The sequence below is a fragment of the Impatiens glandulifera genome, chromosome 1, assembly GCF_907164915.1.
Source record: "Impatiens glandulifera chromosome 1, dImpGla2.1, whole genome shotgun sequence".
Taxonomy (NCBI): domain Eukaryota; kingdom Viridiplantae; phylum Streptophyta; class Magnoliopsida; order Ericales; family Balsaminaceae; genus Impatiens; species Impatiens glandulifera.
The window spans coordinates 116593398-116608521 of NC_061862.1; the positions used below are offsets into that span (position 1 = coordinate 116593398).

At 32.2% G+C, this 15124-nt stretch overlaps 1 pseudogene; it reads right to left on the reverse strand.

Moving 5' to 3' along the window:
• Positions 1 to 4167: 4167 nt before the first annotated feature.
• Positions 4168 to 10694, reverse strand: LOC124941218 (annotated as a pseudogene).
• Positions 10695 to 15124: the final 4430 nt, after the last annotated feature.

Consider the following 15124-nt stretch of genomic DNA (forward strand, 5'->3'; position numbering starts at 1 on the left):
TTATTTTTTAATAAATAAAATTCAAATTCAAATTGAATATATTAAATAGTATGAAACAAAAAGAAATTGTAAATGAAGTTAAATTAAGACAATAAAATGTTTAAAAAAATGGTAAAAAAAATTAAATTAAAATACATCATTATTTAGAAAAAGCAAAATCAAATAAAACCGTATTAATAAATATATTAGGAGGAATGATAAATTGAACGAAAAAATCAACGAAAGCAAGTTCACGAATTCGACGCGGCCTACCAGGTTGTCCCCACGTCCCGAAATCACTTATCTCGGGACAATTTTTTTGTCCCGAAATGACCGTTTCAAGACATTTTTAATTTTTTCCCTCCTATTCACGTGTATTTTGGGACCCGAAATAAGCGTTTTGGGATATTTTTAAAATTTTCTTACTCCTATCCACATAATAACATGCCACGTTGATTCGTAAATTTACTTTATTTTTATTTTTTTATTGAGTTTATTATTTTTCATATATTATTAGAGAAAGATGGGCTGACATCTGCTGTTACAAATTCCTGCTCCATTCTGTTCCATCCTATCAAAACGTCGTTTTGATAATATAATTATCATCCCTTAACTGACCAAAGTAATAACTCCGTTTCCTCTCTCACTTCTTTTTACTTTTGTATTTCATCCCTCCCTCTTCTTCTCCAAGCTTTTTTCTTCGATCAGAATCCCAAAACAGAATCGAATCCACGGGCAGCCCCGAATCCACTATCGATCTCCTCATCCTTCTTTAAATTTCACTTGCATGTATCTTCTCAAGTTCGCAAAAGCAATGGGATGAACAAGCTTTTCACGCTAGGGTTTGAGGTACCTTGCAGGTATCTTCTCAAGTTCACTTGCAGGTATCTTCTCAAGTTCGTAAAAGCAATGGGATGAACAAGTTTTCACGCTAGGGTTTAAAACTTCAACAAAATTATTCTTCTAAAACTATCATATTCTATTGATTTTGAGAATATCGTATTCGAATTTGTTCTTCTGGAATTTATTCTGCCTGTTCAATATCCTATGAACAATAAAATGTTTGAATTTGCATAACTACAGTTCCATAAAACAACTTATGATAGAAATTAACTTTTTTCTCTACTTATATAGAATTTGCATAACTACATTTTCAAATCTTACTCAATTCAGGTTCAGGTGATTAGGGCAGGTGATTATTGGTGAATTATTTAGAGCTTCTTGGGGGCATGCTTCTCTTTTGTGATTATTGGTGAATTCCTCTTCTTCAAGTTCAGGTAAGATGATTATCTTTATTGTTTATAGAATATTTGATGTTCTACCAGATTACTAACTTAGACAACATTGATTTTTTGGTACTATACCCACAAATGTTGTATTTATATGTTCTTGTACACTCCACTAGATCTAATTAAACTAAGAACTTCTTAAATCCCAAAAATGAATTTGGAATAGTACAATCATTGAAAATATATGCATTTAGAACTCTTCACCTTGGATCTTCATCTATGCTTTTATTTTTTTTATTTGTTGTGTATAAATGATTGTGATTTGTACCATTTGTAATTTTCACATTCAAATAATTTAGCTAAAATAAATAGCATGCTTATGTATGGTCTAATAATTTAAAAATATGAATTTAAGTTTGTAGCATATTTTTGGATTTAAATTTTAGCTAAAACTCTCTCAATTGTTTTTCTTTTCCAGGAATATAGTAATATATATGGAAGGTGAATCTACTAGTTGTCGGCGATTTCGAAGCCAATGAAGATCGTTCAGAAAATGATATTAATGTTATCGATCAATGAAGGTTAGAATATAATAATAAGATTTTTCTATAATCTAGGGAAGCTAATATTGTTTTCTGTTTGATATAGATTTGAATAAAAATAATTCATTAAGCATAAAAGATTTTATACCAGAATTAGGAATGGAGTTTGAGATTGAAGAGAAAGCCTATGATTTTTATTTGACATATGCTAAGAGGGTCGGTTTTGGAATAAGAAGATCTAGTAATCATAGTGATAATTTGGGTAAGATATTGGATAGGGTCTTCTGTTGTAGTTCTGAAGGTAAGAGGGGAAAAGATAAATGAGCGGTTTATGTGAAGAACAGTCGGCCTGAAACAAGATGTGGTTGTAAGGCTAAAATGAAAATCTGTAACCGAACAAATGGCATGTTTATTGTGGTGCAATTTGTAGAAGATCATAATCATCATCTGAGGCTAGGCCATCCGAAAACATATGGGAACAATGTATGAAATAATTGATTACGTTGTGAACTAGGCCATCCGAGGCTTGTTCTGTTATTCCCGTAGCACCATCTGAGGCTTGTTCTGGTTATTCCCGATGTTTGGCTGACCTAAAACCATCGACGTCGTCGGAACCATCTTAGACATGTTCCGGTTATTCCTGATGTTTGGCTAACTTGAAACCGTCAGCGTTGGAACCATATGATGCTGCTGTTTGTTGTGGTTAACTAGAGACGGATGGACTAAGGGGCTGAGGTGGGCTTAAGCCCACCCCAGATTCTAACCAAGATCTCACTTGAGCTTATCAATAATCAATTACGGCAAAAAGTAATTAAAGTTTGAGGGAAGAAAGGAAAGAGAAGGAGAAATAATCGATATTTGAGTGTGATGGGATAGAAAGAGAGGGCTTGTTTGATTTATTTACTAAAAAATTATTTTTAGTTGGGTTTGATAAAATAATTATATGATTTAATTGTAAAAAATCAGTTTTTTAAAATTCATCCATCATTCTACACTTCAAATATATTATACGAGAGAATATATATTAAATAAAATGTAGTTTATTATTTTATGAACAAAGGGATAATTAAATATATGAAGTAAAATATGAGAAAATATTAAATTTAGGTAAAAATTTCAAGAAAAACCTATTATCAAACAAGCTCTAGGATATTAGATTATTATTATTATTGATATTTCTTTTTTTAAAAGTTTGTTTGATTATGATTATTTAAATGATTGTTATTTTTTAGAATTTGTTTGATATGATTATTTTAGTGTTTTTATAATTAATAGGTATTTTTTATCTCTTGTATTGTGTTTATTTATTTTATATCTAAATATTATTTTAAAATAAATAATTATTGTTTAAAATAATTAAAATCATGATATCACCGTTCCAATATTTACAAAAAATAATAATAATAATACTTTTTTACTTGTTAGTATGATTATTTTTGTAAATTACATCCTCTCATGTATTATTTTTTTTCTTCATTTTTTTGATTTCATTTAAAAAAATTAAATTTAAACCCACCCTAAACCCAGTTTCTGGATTCGTCCCTATGATTAACAATCATTTGAAAATTTTGATCGTCCCATTCGATCCGATTGGACTGGACAACATTGATTGCAGCATTCTCAACTGCCATGATTTGGTCCAATGGTCAAAATAGATTATTATTGCTCTCCACCGTTTGATCCAGTTATATTGATTCATAATAAACAAATCATCATCATCAGAAAAGTGAAAAAAAGAAAGATGTTACAGGAGGAAATAACGTTAACCTAATTAGTCGAAAATGTTGTCCATGAAACAAATCATATAGGAAAAATGTATGAAATAACTTCTAGAAGAATAAATTCGAATATGAGTCATATTCTCAAAATCAATAGAATATGATAGTTCCAGAAGAATAAATTTGTTGAAGTTTTAAACCCTAGCGTGAAAAGTTTGTTCATCCCATTGCTTTTACGAACTTGAAAAGATACCTGCAAGTGAAATTTAAAGAAGGATGAGGAGATCGATAGTGGATTCGGGGATTCGGGACTGCCCGTAGATTTGGTACTGTTTTGAGATTCTGATCGAAAAAAAGCTTAGAGAAGAAGAGGGCTCAAGAGCAATGGCGGAGCCACGTAGCGGGCTCCGGTGGGCTCTAGCCCAGGGTAGAGTTTTAATATACTTTATATATATATGTTTTTATTTAAAAAATATAGTTAGCCCACTTGGCTTTTGGAGATCTTTAGTTTTATTAATTCTTTTAAAATTACATTTATATGATAATTATATATTATTATTTTTAATATAATTAATAATATAAATTACTAAGATAAAAGATTAAATAATAATTTATATAAAGGTAAAATAGTTTTTTTATATTTTTTAATTTTAAAATATTTCAAAGTTTTATATAAATTGAGGGATGATAATTATATTATCAAAATCGCGTTTTGATAGGGTGGAATAGAATGGAGCAGGAATTTGTAAAAGCAGACCCATAAGCCAAGATAGAGCCGTGCCATGCCATGCCATCAGCCAAGCCACAAAGTAATATCAAGAGTTTCAAGAAAGATCCTTGTTTGAAAGCATAACTAGGGGAATTATTCCGTTTCCAAACAAGCCTACATGCAAAAACAATTTTAGATTTCTACGTTGCTAGTCTTATTTTTAATATATATTTAACCTTTTAATTTAATTATTTTATTATAAAAAAATTAATTAAATAGGATTAATAATTTTAATTTCTGTATATTTTATTTGTTAAAATTAATAATAATTTCAAATCAAATATATTTAAACAATCCTTTCTGATATTATTTAAAATTTTAATTGTAATATATTAGTTAAATTACATTTTTTAAATAATAATTTATGATATATATTTATTATAATAAATTCATAAATCATAATATAAGAAAATAATTATATACTTTAATAATAATAATAATATATATATATATATATATAAAAATATATATATATATTTAATGTTAAATTATTTTTTAAAAAATATTAAAATTATTTCATTAAAATCTCAAAATGGGAGGGTAAAAAATTAAAACTAAAAAAAATTTAACTATGATTAAAAGATAACAATCAAACGACCTTAAGGAACTAGGAATCAAACATACAAAACAGAGATTATAAACAAAGATTACAATATATATCAAATCCTAATTATTCAAATCAGGATTTTTATTTTCATACCAACCTGTTGTATCAAACAAGTTGTCTTAGTCTTCCTTTTGTCATTCTCTTCCCATTCCTCTTGACAATCAAACATATAAACAGAGATCGATTACAAACAAATATTATAATATATATCAAATCCTAACTATTCCAATCAGGATTTTTATTTCCATACCATCCTGTTGTATCAAACAGGTTGTCTTAGTCTTCCTTTTGTCCTTCTCTTCCCCTTCCTCTTGCAATGAAAGGGGGATAAACTGAAGAGATTGATAAATACTAATTATTCTCATTTTAATTTCTTTCTTTATATGACCCGTTCTGATTTGATAGAAATAATTATTTTTCAGAATTTTTGAAGTTTTCACAATGTTGTTCTAAACTTGAATTTTTAGATCATTGTCTTCATTTTCTTTAGCTTCAGCTTTAGCTTTGGAATCCTTAACAACTTTGAATTCCTCTGTATCAACCTTGTAATTTTCTTCTTCCTCTTGATTAGTCTTCGTATCTTCCTCTATATTTTCATTAACAACCATTTCAACTTGATTTCATTGCGATTCTTCAACTATATCTTCAACATGATTAGGTTGAGGTTCCACCTCCTTCTTCGTACTGCTTTCTTCTTGTACATAATTTTTTTTTATTTTTTGTTTCTTGTTCTTTAACCACATTTTGCTCTTTGATTGTAGGCACCTCTATTTTATTTTCCTGCATCTTTAATTTATGGCCTTTATGAATTTTTTAATCTTCTTCCTTAATCAAATTACATTTTGGGCTTGCATGTTGGAAGATATTGCAGAAAGTAATTTTCATATGTTTGGCCTCCACTCATAAGTGATTTTCATGATAGTAAATTTTCATTTTTTGTCTATTACTGTCATACTTTTCGACAATGTGCTTCTAGGATGCACCTCAATGCTAATTCTAGCAAATGATAGGTGCTCTCTTCCTTTAATAATTGAGTCAATGTATAATGGTCTACCCAATAATTTGCAAAATAACTAAGGGTTTCAGAATTGTACACATGTACAAGTATATTCTAGAGCTTGAACCATATTTGTGCAGTTTCTTTTGGCTTATTCAATAGGTTCAAGTCTTCAGACCATTTTTCCAACTTAATGTAGTTGGATCTTATATATGTATGTCCATTTCCTAAAATTTCCTCCAAATTAGATCCCTTCTTGAATTTAAAGAAATATAGATCATGAACATTTTCTAAATTCTTCTCTAGCCCTTTTTCTTTCCATTGCTTCAACAATGCATCTTTAGTAATTGAGAAAGATACTCTAATTTTCCCTATGTAGTTTCCTACAGCTACATTTTCTCAATCATTTATATAGTTTTCCTATACTTCAATAGGCAATTTAAATTCAAATGGAGAATTCAGTATCTCCACTTTTGTTTGTGTATTGCCCAAGTAGATTTTCCTTTTATAGGCATGATTTTCTAACTTTTTTGTATTGTTCTTCTTCTAGACTTCGTTAGTTTTCATGTCGAGTTGCTCATGATTATATAATAAAATAATATTTTTATATTATTTTATAATAAAATAATTAAGTTAAATGGTTAAATATATATTCAAAACAAGATTTTACTTGAATGGAAGTATTTGTTGCATGGATTGGTTGCTAGCAATCAGAACTTGCATAAGAAAAAATATATGACATGCACTTTAACACTCTTACTATTCTTCCGGGAAATTAGTAAGTAAATATGATCACTATAACAAAAAAGACTAACGACGACGATTAAAAAGATCTCTGCCAACTTTTAAAAACGTTACCGACACTTATACTTGCGTCACCGAAAGCAGGGTGGCCGCAAGTTTTAACAACGCTTATTTAAGCGTCGGTACTACTAATTTAAGCGTTGCCGAAAAGAAAACGTTTAACGACGCTTATTTAAGCGTTGGTAAGAATAATTCAAACGTCACCAAAGTCCACTTTATTTTAAACTATTATTTTAACAATTCTTTTAAAATGATATTTTAATATTTATTTTTTTATAAATTAAATTATTGAATAAAAACAATATTCTCAAAGATAATAAAAAAAATTAAATATTTAAATGAAAAGAACATTAATTAATGTTATTACCTCTAATTCTATTTATTTAAATAAAATACATTAAATTTCAAATAAATAGTTTCATTAAGATGGAAATAACTTTACTAATCACATTTTCATCTATCCTTTGGCGATTTGGTATCCTTAGGCAATTTGGTATCCTTAGCAATTTGGTATCCGTAGCAATTTGAGTGTCGATATAGTTGTCTCAGCTTCTATTAATGCATCAACAATTCCTTCAACTTGCTTTTCTCAACATCTATTAATGTATTCATAATTCTCATTTTCAAATCAAATGAATAAACAACAAACATTGGCAATAGTTTCAACACTTCTATTAAAAAAACAAAGTGACAAACAAAATGACATGCATACCTTTTTGCACCACTAATGATACCACAAATGCTGACAAATGGTTCAATGATTTCGACTGTAACAAAGGCCATTTTCATGTCAAATGAGTACACAACCAAAAAATACTTAACAAACAAGATTCAATCATTATTAATCTGGGCTAGAAATTTGTGGCGGAAACATAAGGAATTAAATGCTAACAGACATTTGACTATGCACAACTATGAGAACCCTCTGAAAATGTTGGTACAACCAACAAATAAAATGTAGAAAAAGGCAAAGAGATGGTCAATTAATAATTGGAACCCACTAAGTAAAATCTTATTTTCAAAGAGTTATTCAATAAAAAAGAATGAGAAAAGCAATTTCACATTAACCAAAGACCTAACTAACTTAAGAAATAAGATCACCTTTCTGTGGATATCCCACCATCACCCCATCTTTCTCCATCTTCTGATGTACCCACTCCTGCCATCCAATCTTCAATAAAAGGTGCATGAGTTGATTCTTCAGTAATTCCACTACTAGACCACACAACATAAACTATGCAGTACAGAAAAACCAGAAAGCCTTAACTTCACACAACTATATTAGGATTACAATGTAACAACATCTGGTTTGCAAAGTAGCCACAAAAGCATAATAATCATGTTAGTGAGCAGTCTGAATAAGAGATGATACTTACAAAGAGGAAGAGATACTCATTAGGATACACTTTCAAGAGGACTGAATTTTTAAAATGAAAGGTGACAGCAAAAAAATCATCATCCGCACTACAATAAGTATAAAACAATAACCATAAATAGTGTATGGCTATCTATGGACAAGACATGTAAAATGTAATAGCTATCTTTAGCCTGATATTGGATATGTAAATAAGTTTCAACAAAACCTTAAATAAGAGAATGACCAAGCTTCAACTGAATTCTGAAAAACAAATAAAACAAACAGCTATGAGGATATTATTAAGTAGCATCATCCTTACAAAAGTATTCAGAGAATTTGGCCAAAGAAAACTAACTTTAATAAAACAATATTTATTTTTAAGCACATAAATGCGTAAACGATACCAACTTTCTCACGAGGAGCTACATACCTTCCAGGGTGCTGAAAGCATGTATGCTACTCATGAAGGGTTTGTAACTTTATATCAGGCTTCTAGAGAATCTGATAGAAACCAAAAGAATGTCAAGTAAAACCAAGATTTAATGAGTCTAATGAAACAACATTTGGATCAATGGATTAGCTCACCTTCTTTACTAATGCATGATATATAGCATCTGGGAAGTAAGCTAAAGTTATACCACTATCAATTATTGTCTCTTTATAGTCTCCAACATGTGATACATTTGTTGTTAGATTAAAAAATTCAGACCCAACTTGAACTGCTGTCATATTGACATTGTAATGAGGCCTAAAATTTATGTCACAGCTAGTTAATCAATGGTCATCAATATCAAAACTAAAGTTAAAATGCAAGAGATGTTTATGAAATTCAGATAGATGATAACATGATACTACATAGTACATACTTGTTTGGTAATAAATGAGTCGTGTTGACCTTTGGCTGCACAACATGCCCAATTGCAAAAATACCTCCAGCATTCACACCATCCAAATAATGTGCGAAAATCTTTTTCACTGTCCCAGAAGTAGCAAGTTGGGATATAAAGGAAGAGTTTGATTTTCCAAAACCAACTATTCCATCAAGAGCATGTTCAGACGAATCTAGATTGTCAGATTGACTCGCACCACATCTAGCATGAACATCAAAATAAGTCAAAAAGCAATGTAAACACACTATGTAGTATTAACACAGGAGAAAAACAAAACCTCAAATATTACTACAACTCAAGTTATCAATACTTTAGATATCAGCCAATCATTACTATCCTTAAGAGTAATAGTTACGATTGTAACATATTTGATCACCCAATAGAAAATCATTTGGTTCAAACCCATAAAACATACACATCACCATTAAATTTTGTATTCTGATTTGTTTCGACAAGTCCATTTTTCATATTTATTATTGATAAAACAATGAGATTAGAAAGCTTTATCGTATCAATGCTACGGTTCAAAAATAATTCTAGCACCCTACACGGTCCTAATGTACACTTGGGCTAGATTTCTGTTTTTATTTATTCCGTTTTGTTTTCATTTTCTGTTATTTTACAAACTGAATTTTGTTATGTTGTTACAACAATAATTCTGAATATTGTGGGGGCAAGACAACACCTATATAAGGCTGGTCCTTCTTCCCCAAGGACCTATGAAAATGAATATTTGAATTCTCTTGTGAAAGTTCTTCACCCCTATTTTATTTTAGGTTTTAAACCTTTGTTTTGGACTATTTGGTATAGACCAGCAGTATACTTTTCTCACCCTTGATTTTTCTTTTCCCATCATCTCAAATTCTCCACTACAAAACCCCTTCGCTGCCCTTTGTTTATATATTTCCCATCCGGTCCTAGAGATCAAGAACTCGATTCTTGAAATCAAGAACCCATAAACTCTAAGTTACAAATAAACCGTAACACATTCGTATGTATGTGAGCAAAGATCTTTTCAAGAAGGGACATCTACCACATCTGTAGCATAGTAGCATGAATAAAAACATGGATATAAGTATGAGCATACCCAAATATAAAACTTTGGTTTGCTGTCATAGTTTGCAAATCTCCTGATACACCATCATATTGAACAAGATCTTTCACAAAATAGCCAAGACTATAACTTCCATCTCTATAAACCTTAGTATATAAACAAGTCACATTAGCCGCACAGTCAGGTATTCGACCAACATTGATCTCAATACAAAATTGAGAATATGTTACGACTTGTTTTGTAAGGTGTGTTTATGGGTTCTTGATCTCTATGACCGGGTGGAAATTCTATAATCAAAGGGTAGCGGAAGGTTTTTAATAGAGAATTTGGGATGAAGGGATAGAAGAACCAAGAGTGAGAAGAGAAATACTGTTGGTCTATACCAAACAGTCCAAAATAAATAATAATAGACAAATGGGGGTGAAGTTCATATCTTCATTATTCCATTCATGGGTCCTTGGGGAAGAGGGATCAGCCTTATATATGTGATGTCTTGCCCTAGAATATGTTGGGAAAAACGTATATTTTATTCCCTACTTGATTGAAAAACTTAGGAGCAAATAAAGCACAAGTAAAAGCGGAAATAAATAACACAATGCACACACGAAATTTTTACGTGGAAAACCTCCTTAAAACAAGGAGTAAAAACCACGGGACTTTACGTCCAGTTCAAGCTTCACTAAAATCAGAGTTGGGAATACAATCAAGGTATAACAACCTTTAATACCGCAAAAAGATAAAAGGGCATACCCAAAAAGATACAACTTTTTTGGTCCCAAACAAGTCAAATAAAAACTAAAATTAGGAAGAACCTTTAAGCCCCAGAAAAAACTCCGTTTGAATCTCCGACGTGAGTTTGATGAACCTGCGTGACTGTAGGTGAAAGTCTGCTACAAGAATTTCTCTTTCTTCCTCTCTTTTAATTTTTGACTTCTTCTTCTTAATGACGGCTGCCGCTCTTTTAATACTGGAGCAATTAGGTTATAACATAACCCTTTAAATATTATAATACCCTTAATGAATTAAAAGTGAACTTGAACCCTATTGGGCCTTTTTCATAGTTGGGAGCCCAAATAAAACCCAACAAACTCCCCCCTCACAACTATGGGAAAGATGTTGTCAACCCGGCGGTTGAACAACAAAACTTGAACTTGTTTAGTGGTAGTGCCTTAGTCATCATATCGGCGCCATTATCGTCTGTATGCACCTTTTCTAAAATCAACAACTTTTCATCTAACGCATCCCGTATCCAATGATACCTCACATCAATATGTTTAGATCTAGAATGAAATGTTGAATTTTTCGCTAGATAAATAGCGCTTTGACTATCGCAGAGAAGCACATACCTTTCTTGCACAATATCAAGTTCAAATAATAACTTCTTAACCCAAATCAGCTCCTTACAAGCTTCCGTAGCTGCAATAAGCTCAGCCTCCGCGGTTGACAATGCAACACACTTCTGTAGTCTCGATTGCCAAGAAATAGCTCCCCCTCCAAAATTAATCAAATAGCCTGAAGTGGATTTTCTTGAATCAGCATCACCTGCCATATCGGAGTCGGTATAACCAACTAAATTTGGATTCTCATTTCCAAGGCAAAGTTTCATACTTGATGTGCCTCTAAGATATCTCAATATCCATTTCACCGCTTCCCAATGTTCTTTACCCGGATTTGAAAGAAACCTGCTGACAGTACCAACAACATAAGCTAAATCTGGTCTCGTGCTAACCATAGCATACATAAGACTACCAACAGCTGAACTATAGGGAACATTCTTCATATATTCCTTCTCATCATCATTTGAAGGACTATATTCGGAGCTCAATTTAAAATGAGCCGCTAAAGGTGTGCCGACACTTTTAGCATTCTCCATATTGAATCTTTGTAACACTTTCTCAATATATTTTTCTTGAGACAACCATAACCTTTTCATCTTTCTGTCACGACTGATTCTAATTCCAAGAATCTGCTTTGCTTGTCCAAGATCCTTCATTGCAAAGGATTTCCCTAGGTCTTGTTTCAACCTATCAATTCTCGCAGCACTTTGACCAACAATAAGCATGTCATCAACATAAAGTAACAGAATAACAAAATCATAAAGAGAGAATTTTTGCACAAACACACAATGATCGGAAGTAGTCTTTTTATATCCGTGCTGCTTCATAAATAACTCAAACTTCTTGTACCATTGTCGTGGAGCTTGCTTCAATCCATACAAACTCTTATTCAACTTGCAAACACAATTCTCTTTACCCTTGACCTCAAAACCATCAGGTTGATCCATATAAATCTCTTCCTCTAAATCACCGTGAAGAAAGGCCGTCTTCACGTCCATCTGTTCAACTTCCAAATCAAGACTAGCTGCCAAACTCAATATAGTTCTGATTGAAGTCATCTTAACAACAGGAGAGAAAATTTCGTCAAAGTCAATTCCCTTTCTTTGACTAAACCCTTTGACAACCAAACGAGCTTTGTATCGTGGAGCTGAAGTATGATCATCTTGCTTCAGTCTGTATACCCACCTGTTCTTCAAAGCTTTCTTTCCTTTTGGTAATTCTACCAACTCAAAAGTATGATTATCATTTAGAGATTGCATCTCATCTTTCATAGCATCAACCCATTTATGCTTGGATTCACTATCCATAGCTTCTTCATATGACTCTGGCTCTCCCCCATCGGTCACTAAAACATATTCATTAATAGAATATTTCGTAGAAGGTTGTCTATCTCTTGTTGATCTTCTAGATGGAATTGTAGATAATTCCTCCTGCTCGTTACTAATATTCTCCACTTGAACGTCATGTTCATCTTGAGAATCATCCTGTTGCAACTGATTTTCTGTTGAATTAGGTGATTCAGATAATTGAACTGGATCTGAATCTATCCAATCACCTTTTTCCTTCAACTCACTATTTTTAGCTTTATCAATGTTTTCAATAGTCTCATCTTCATAAAAGATGACATCACGACTTCTGACAAGCTTCTTTGCAACTGGATCGTATAATCTGTAACCAAATTCATCTTGGCCATAACCCAAGAAAATGCATTCTCGACTCTTTACATCCAACATTGATCTTTCATCCTTTGGAATATGAACAGAGCACCTGCATCCAAATACTCGTAAATGATCATACGAAATATTTTTACGAGTCCATACCTTATTTGGAACTTCACCGTCCAAAGCAACTGTAGGACTCAAATTAATAACATGTACTACAGTGAGTAATGTTTCACCCCAAAACGTTTGAGATAACTTTGCTTCTGAAAGCAAACATCTGATCCTCTCAACAATTGTTCTGTTCATCCTTTCTGCAAGACCATTCAACTGAGGAGTCTTTGGAGGTGTTTTCTGATGTCTGATCCCTTGTTGTCTGCAATAGGCATCAAATGGACCACAATATTCACCACCATTATCACTACGAATGCACTTGATCTTCTTCCCGGTCTCTCTTTCAACAAGAGCATGGAACTCTTTGAACTTGTCTAAAACCTCGTCTTTAGACTTTAAAACATATACCCAAAGCTTCCTGGAATGATCATCAATAAATGTTACAAAATAAAGAGCACCACTAATAGTTCGTACCTTTAAAGGACCACAAACGTCTGAATACACCAGCTCTAAGACTTTTGACTTTCTTGAAGGAAGATTATGCTTGAACGATACTCTAGTTTGTTTTCCAGCAACACAATGAGAACATTTCTCCATATCGGTCTCACTCAAACCAGAAATAGCATTTTTCTTAACCAACAGATTCAATCCCTTTTCACTGATGTGACCAAGTCTTCTGTGCCATAATTTAGAAGCATCTTTACTCCGTACAACATTCACACTATCCTTGCATATCGAAGTTTGCATCAAATATAAATTAGAATATTTCTCTCCTCGAGCTATAATCAAGTTACCTTTAGAAAGTTTCCATTTTCCAGAACCAAAACTATTCGTGAAACCATCATCATCAAGTTTTCCAGTTGATATCAAATTCAGCCTAATATCTGGAGCATGTCGAACATCCTTAAGTAGTAATTTTGACCCATTACCAGAATCCAAGCAAACGTCACCAATACCAATAACCTTACTTAAGCCGTCATTACCCATCTTCAATACTCCAAAATCACCTGAAGTATAAGACGTAAAATAGTCTTTCCTTGGCGTAACATGCAAGGAAGCTCCGGTGTCAAACACCCAACTCGACTCATTACATACAAGGTTAATTGTATTCTCATCGTGGACAGTTACAAGATCATTTGAAGTCGCTATTGACACGCGATCTTCACCAGCATCTTTATTTTGATTAGATCCGCTCATTTCGCGTTTCAACTTAAAGTAGTCTTTCTTAATGTGCCCCCTTTTACCGCAATAATAACATTCAGTTGACTTGTACTTGGATTTGGAATTACTTCGACTCTTATGTCTCGCATTGTCTTTTCCACCCACGTTCATCTGTCTCCCCCTATTTTCAGTAACCAACACATTTGAATTTATCGAAGACCCTTGAGATTTTCTTCTTAATTCCTCATTCATGACGCCACCTTTGGCCATCTGTAGAGTTACTGCACCATTAGCAACAGAATTACAAAGAGAAACCTTAAACGTTTCCCACGAATCGGGTAGAGTAGTCAATAACCAAAGTCCTTGAACATCATCTTCAAACTTAATTCCCATGCCTGACATCTGATCAAGAACACCTTGAAACTCATTTAAATGATCAGCCATAGAAGCACTATCATTATATCTTAAATGAATTAATTTCTGAAGCAAGAATAATTTATTACTTCCAGTCTTTGAAGCATATAAATTTTCAAGTTTATTCCATAAAGATTGTGCATTTGTCTCATGTTGGATGTGGTTGTAAACATTCTCTTCAACAAACTGACGAATAAAACCACATACCTGTTCATGCTCAAAATTCCATTCCTCGTCAGATTTGGATGCAGGTTTCTCACTACCAAAAACGGGTAAGTGTAAAGCCTTAACAAATAACAAATCCTTCATCTTTCCTTTCCAAATTTGATAATTTGAACCATTGAGCAAAATCATCCTACTTGTGTTTATCTCCATAATTCAATCAAGTCATAAACAGCTAACCAAGCTCTGATACCACTTGTTGGGAAAAACGTATATTTTATTCCCTACTTGATTGAAAAACTTAGGAGCAAATAAAGCACAAGTAAAAGCGG